This window comes from Haplochromis burtoni, unplaced genomic scaffold (genome assembly GCF_018398535.1).
Source record: "Haplochromis burtoni strain Fernald_Lab_line unplaced genomic scaffold, NCSU_Asbu1 Contig_1051, whole genome shotgun sequence".
NCBI classification, from domain to species: domain Eukaryota; kingdom Metazoa; phylum Chordata; class Actinopteri; order Cichliformes; family Cichlidae; genus Haplochromis; species Haplochromis burtoni.
The window spans coordinates 84,488-89,891 of record NW_024583412.1 but is presented as its reverse complement, the minus strand read 5'-3'; the positions used below and the strand labels follow the sequence as shown (position 1 = coordinate 89,891).

At 39.1% G+C, this 5,404-nt stretch overlaps 1 long non-coding RNA gene across 1 annotated transcript; it reads left to right on the top strand.

Moving 5' to 3' along the window:
* The first annotated feature begins 1,555 nt into the window (after nucleotides 1-1,555).
* LOC102293293 lies at nucleotides 1,556-4,289 on the top strand. Its single transcript, XR_317764.3, has 2 exons — nucleotides 1,556-2,562; nucleotides 2,735-4,289. It is a non-coding gene; the product is annotated as an uncharacterized LOC102293293 (long non-coding RNA).
* Nucleotides 4,290-5,404: the final 1,115 nt, after the last annotated feature.

Genomic DNA, 5,404 nt, shown 5'->3' with positions numbered 1-5,404 from the left:
AATGTCATGAAAGGATATTTTTAAAAGGGCTATGCAACATGCCCAATAACTTTTCATTCTGATGATCTACAGAGTCATTTGAGAACAAAACAAATTTCACTGCTCAAAAACTTCACTATCTATAGTGCAGACAGTGTGGATCCTCTAAACTAAGTTTGTGGGATACGATCTTTAAAGAAATGAAGATCAAACTGTCGTTGTTTGTATTTGCTTACACAGCATGTCTTGAAGAATTAGCTGGAGTCATCAGCAACAGCAGAGAGCAGTCATATCTCAAGTCTAATAACAACAGACAGGAAAAGATCAATAAAGAAACAACTTCCCCAAACCAAAACACAAATGAAACAATAAGGAAATAGTAGTAGTAGTATTTATTTATTGTCATTGTCAAGAACAATGAAATTGCGTTTGGGGCTTCCATACAACCCAAAAAAGAAGAAAATAATAAATACCCCTTAAAACCCAAGTGTACATATTTAACCCAGTGTGACTCCAATGCAATAGACAATCCTTAGCAATAACATGAGAACATGACAAGTAATAAGAAAAACAGGTTGAGCTAAAGTATATTTAAAGTTCATCCTGATTAATATAAATGTCACTGATAGTTACAAATATATTGGAAATCCAAAATACATACTACTCAGCTGATGTCTTTCTGTCCAACAGTTCCTTTTCTAGACTTGCAGGAGTTTGATGTAATCTGGGGAGTGATGGTCCAAGCCCCAAAGACAGTAAGAAGCAAGCAGAGGAACAAAGCATTAAAATAAATACAGGGGTTAGAGTTTATGTTGTAAAAATTCATATGGATTGAAAACAAGCCCTGCTCCTAATGGCTGCACTTTCCAAAAACACTTAGTCTGGGCTTTTATCTAGTAGCTGCTGACTTTTCTTTTTCAAACAATCAACAGAAAATTTCACTGAGAGATATTTGTGTATAAGGTTTTTAAAGCTGTGGTGTTAATTTTTAAGTAACATGGGCCGAGGGGCAGCTGCAACGCTAGGCTAACACTTGCTAACTAGCAAGTTGATAAACCTGGTGCTAAACTTAGAGAAGGCACAAAAACAATTTGAATGAGTGTAAACATTTACTCACCAAATCAGAGTAAAGAATTGCAACAATAATCCCTTGAACTGAAGCTTCTCCAGCTGAACCCAGGTTTGCTCAACATATTCTGGGAAAAAAAAAACCTAAGTGCCATGAACATGTGGACTGACAGGAAGAAAGTGACATGTCATTTTCAAACAATATCATTTTGTCCTTCTGCGCTGAGAAGCAAAATTTCCAGCTTACTATATTTTTCCTAAGTTAAGACAACTTAAATAAACTGGGTTGATCTGCTTTTTGAATTTAAAGTACTGGCAATTTACTGAAATGCGGTCAGCTACTTAGCGCTTAGTGCTGTTTGCGTTAATCTGGTGGTGGTCAGAGGGCCGGGTGGGGCCTTTGTCCGGCAGCCTCGCCTCTGTCAGTGCGCCCCAGGGCAGCTGTGGCTACAGTGTAGCTGCCATCACCAGTGTGTGAATGTGTGTGTGAATGGGTGAATGACTGAATGTAGTGTAAAGCGCTTTGGGGTCCTATGGACTAGAAAAGCGCTATACAAATGCAGGCCATTTAATCTCATTAAAATGACGTTAACGCCATAACCGCATTAACTCTGTTGGCTCATTAACGCGCCAGCGCCGTGCAGCCCCAAGCACGGGCGATCTTCATTAACTCGCTAACAGAGATTTGCTGCGTTAATACAGTTATGGCATAACTGTCATTTTAATGAGATTAACGCTGACAGCACTACTTCATAGTGATTCTAATATTTAAAAAAATGAACAGGTAGAAAAGTTTTTTTTTGAGTCTAACAGAGCTAAAGTTCTGTTAGCAGAACTTGTCCTGGATGTAGTGTGTATTTCATCATCACACTTGTGTCCTTTTGTGCGATTAAAAATAAAAGTAATATTTATACCTCGACTATAAACCATTGCAACAAGAAAAACTGATTGTAGCACAGTTTGGTTGAAGACAAATGCATTTTTTTTAAATAATCACCCTGCGTCAAAACAACAAGCATTCAGTACAGTTACATATTAAACAGTAAATTACAGATTCCCAATGTGTGCCTTTTCTTGTTTTGTATATATTTCTCCAGTTTGGTGTTTATGCCTGCTGTCTACTATTAATAGTACTTGGAGGACTTGAAGCGAGCTCACCCATGATTTTGTTTTACATGTACAATCTCAATAAAGACACCAAAGACAGGGAGGTGTCCTTTCCAGCTAAACAATAATGAAGGTCACTGTTTGAATCAGTCATATTTCTTTCAATACAGTGATGTGCTGACAGGTCCAGGATCAGTCCAAATCATCAGCAGTTTGATCCACCTATGGACTGAAGTGCATTTGTGAAAATGTTGAACTGTTCTTTTATCAGTGTCTAACAGTATGTGTATGAAAGCCATGTAATGTCCATGTGTGCATGCTGAAAGAGACTGTGCTGGTCTGACTCCCCTCCTCCTTTCAGGGTGGAGCCTGCTGGAGTCCAGTGGTTGAGACCAGGTCTGAGGAAGTGTAAGTGTGTTTTTAATGTGATTCATGAAAACAAAGCAGCACACATTCAACCATCTTCAAACTGTCACATCACTCATTCACATCTCTGATGTCAGGAGGCATCAAAGTGTCAATCAGTGAACAGATGATGGATCAATAACTGCAGCTGGATTGTGTTTGTTTTCTCCACCAGATTCCTGTCAACCCACAATTGACACAAACACAGTACACAGAAACCTCAAACTGTCTGACAACAACAGGAAGGTGACATGTGTGATGGAGGTTCAGTCGTATCCTGATCACCCAGACAGATTTGATGTTCATCAGCTGCTGTGTAGAGATGGTCTGACTGATCGCGGTTACTGGGAGGTCGAGTGGAAAGGAGAGGTTTGGATGACAGTGAGTTACAGAAGAATAAGAAGGAAAGGAGTCAGCAATGACTGTTTGTTTGGAGAGAATGATCATTCCTGGAGGTTGTACTGCACTAACGATGGTCCTATTTATGTTTGTCACGATACCAAATTCGTATCCACCACCACCTCCTCCTCCTCCGTCTCTAACAGAATTGCAGTGTACGTGGACTTTCCTGCTGGCACTTTGTCCTTCTACAGAGTCTCCTCTGACACTCTGATCCATCTCCACACGTTCAACACCACATTCACTGAACCTCTTTATCCTGGATTAAAAGTCTTTATGGGTGCCTCAGTGTGTCTGTGCTGAGTTGAGTGTAAAGAGTGTCCTCCTGCTAGAGAAAACTGACTGTTGAACAGATAGTTCAGTCTGTACATGTCTGTCTCTTTCACTCAGAAACATGTTTTCAGATTCATGGATTCAGTTGATGTTTTAAACTGTTCTAAATGATTTCTTGTAAATTTCTTCCTCTTCAGTCATTTAAAGATGGAAGATACTATTATTACAGGATCCATATGTTTTTTTTCTGCCTTGGTTTTTGGTTAGTTGTGTTTTTCTGAAGCTCAGTTCACAACCAGCTCCTCTGCAAATGTTTGATTTCTCTTTCTTAATGGGATTTTTCCAAAGTCTCCACATGCTCTTACTGTTTCACTCATTGTTGGAATCTCATAATTTGAAAATGTTTTGTATAAGTTGAAAATATTGGCTCAATAATTTTAAATGCAGTTATAACCAGAATATCATTGTTTTGAGGGATCATAATGTATATGGCTTATCTAATAAACAGCAAAGGCTTCAATCCTGATTTGAAAGTAGTCTTGTGTTTTTCCAATGTTGAACAAGAACATGGTGCAGGATGTTGGTACCAGCTTGGTTATCAAACACATGAAAAATGTAAATATGTGTGTATGGCACTGCATATGTTGTGTATCACTTTAGTTTGTATGAAATATGTAAACTATCACAAAGTGTCCTGGTGAAGAATCTGCTGGAATTTGAGGATGGATATTCTTTTTTTTAGAAGCTGTTTCATTCATATGATTTTAAAAAGTCCTGCATCAAAAACAGAGAAAGTGAAGACAGATGTGTTTGTGTGCTCAAAGGAAAATCACAGCAAAAAGCCTTGTGATGGAATTAGGCATTTTCTGTTCTGAAGCCGTCTAGTGGTTGTTTTGTGTATATTATTATTCCAGATCTAGCCAGGGGCCGTTTCACCTGTGTTAATCTGTTGCCATCACAAGTTGTAAGTAATATTGTTTGTTATCATTGAAACAGGTTCGAATCAAATTTGAATGGGTATATAACCTAAGCTAATTAAAGTTGATTTATGCAGGAAATATGGCTGAATATGAAACATGATCCTGTTATTCATAGGTACATTTCACTGTGACATGATAGGCTTCATGCTTCTGCTGGTGGCTGTCCAGCACTCATTTAACAAAGTAGAACACACAAAGATTTAGCTAACAATGCTGAGCTGGAATATGTGGCTGTAGAAATACAGATCACTGAGGAAGTTTGCACCAGAATAAACTAATATAGTTCTTGTAAAAGGTCCCAACTTCAATCTTTGGAAAGTCTGGAAGATAAAGGAAATGAGAAAACAAGAAGATGTGGAGACTTTATTGCTCACAGCTCACTCCGGGGAGGAAAAAAAGAATGTGTTTCAGAAAATACTATTTCTTCCTTATGATTACAGACATGAAACTGTTTCAGCTTCTCAAAAATTCATTTTGGCATTAGTTTTCTTCCAGCCTTGGAAAAAAAACCCTTAGAGATTGGATGTGTTTGGTTGGCTTGAAGCTTTCTGTGAGTTGGTGTCATCAGGTTTGTTCGACACACTGTCAAACAAAACTGGAAGCTTCTGTGACTTTGTCTTTACCAGTGATGGGAATAACGGCGTTACAAGTAACAGCGTTACTAACACTTTTTTCAGTAACAACGTAATCTAACTAATTACTATTTCTATCGTTACAACAGCGTTACTGTTACTAACAAGAAAATGCGGTCCCAGATAGCAAAATTGGCATGGCCCAGATCTGGCCCACACAATGTGCTTACACATGGCCAACATACCGCAGAGAATGATGGTCCTCTGGTGGCCCAGACCTGGTTTGCCAGAGGTGGCCCACACATGGGCCAGCACAAGGCCAGTTGCAGACACACTGTCCTGTGCTGGCCTGTGGATCCTCGACCGATCTGGCCAGAAGCTTATTGTGTTTTAGGTTTCCACGGCATTGCACTGTGCCCGTCTGAAGAGTAGTCGCCCCAGTGTCTAATATGTACCTTAATCAAGCCATGTAATAACAACATGTGCCGGAACATAATATTCCAAAAGTAAGATGACAAAACTCTGTGGAGACAGTGAATGGAGTGATTGTTATGTAGCACTTTTCTACTCTCCCAGATTACTCAAAGTGCTCTGTACAACATGTGCAGTGTTGGGGAGTAA